This window comes from Cyprinodon variegatus, unplaced genomic scaffold (assembly GCF_000732505.1).
Source record: "Cyprinodon variegatus isolate N-32 unplaced genomic scaffold, C_variegatus-1.0 Scaffold938, whole genome shotgun sequence".
Lineage (NCBI taxonomy): Eukaryota > Metazoa > Chordata > Actinopteri > Cyprinodontiformes > Cyprinodontidae > Cyprinodon > Cyprinodon variegatus.
This window is the reverse complement of record NW_015151391.1, coordinates 53,410-55,026: the sequence shown is the minus strand read 5'-3', so window position 1 is coordinate 55,026 and position 1,617 is coordinate 53,410.

Genomic DNA, 1,617 nt, shown 5'->3' with positions numbered 1-1,617 from the left:
ATCAGGATTTAAACACAGAAATCCATAAATACAAGACAACAAAAACAGCAAGTTAGCTTTAATGCAAAAAATGTTAATAAGTAACTTTTACCTAAAAATAAGTGCACATTTTCCTGAATTTAGAAGGTAAGTGAGAAACTTTGCCAATGCAATAAGACTATTTAGATTTAAAATTAGAAAAAAAAACAATTTCTGTTAAAAAATGCTCATTCTATTGGCAGATCATCTTATTTACCTGCTTAAATTAAGGCTAAATACACTTAATTTAAGAAATGTTGACATATATCTGGATTGTTTTTGCAGTGTGGTTCAGATGGTGGAAACCGACCAATCAGGTGAGAGCAGCGCTGCAAAAACGGTAAATCTAAATAAATCAGTTTTTCTTCAAATAAGTGCATTTTTTTCTTGAATTTAGCGTTTCCAATAGAAAAAATAACAATTTACATTTAAAATAAGGAAAAGCAAATGCAGGCTTTTATTTCAAGTGCATAATATCTAATTATCTTATTTAATTAGTAAATATACTGATTCCATTGGAAGATCATCTTATTTACATCATCAAAATAAGGCTAAATACACTTAATTTAAGACATTTTTACTCATTTTCAGAATGTTTTTGCAGTGAACAGCTGGGATCTGTGATGCATTCAGGTTCATCTTCCCTCTGCATTGCAAAAACAATCCAGATATATGTCAACATTTCTTAAATTAAGTGTATTTAACCTTAATTTGAGCAGGTAAATGAGATGATTTGCCAATGGAATTAATATTTTTACTCTTGAAACAAGACTATGCAATGTTTTTTTCTTATTTTAAATATAAATTGTCTTGTTCTATTGGAAAAATGTCTTACTTACCTCCTAAATTCAAGAACAAATGCACTTAATTTAAGAAAAGTTGTCTTATCTAATTTATTTATTGTTTTCCCCAGTGTAAGGTCATCATTGAATCATATGAGGACGTCTGCAGGGCGGTTCTGTTGGGTCATCAACCAGCCGGTCGTTTTTTCCTCTGAATCTAGAAAACCTCCTGAGTTTTAAATCCTTATTTTGCTCTTATTTATTTACAGCTGTGGTGTAATTTCATTATTTTACCAGAATATTCAAACACAAATATTTTAACAGATCCAACATTAGAAATTAGAAAAGATCCAATGTTTTCAAGTGATTCTTTACAAACTAATTTATTTCAGCAGTTTTTGGATGCAGCCTTTGATTTTACTTCATACAGATAAAAACAGGTTTTTAGTTCGCAATTTGGGATTTACAGCTTTAGCAAACCCTAATTTCCTGGAAACTTCACTCAAATATTTAAAATTTCAGAAGCAGCAGCTGCTGGAGTTGGTTTAATGTAACTTTATCTGCTGGACGCGCTTCATCAACCAATCAGAGAAGCTGATCTGGGAGCTGGCAGGGACTTTACGATTCTTGAGCGGGAGGTGGTTGTGAGAGGCCGATCGCCCCTCGTTACCCCCTCTATGCTACACTACGCACGACGCATGGTCAGGCTGAAAGTCGGCGATCGAAAAATTCTGGCACGACTGGAAAATCGGCCCAAATATCGCAGAGTGTGCGCCCGGCTTTAATGTGGACAAGCAGCAGAAATGAAGCAGCTTCT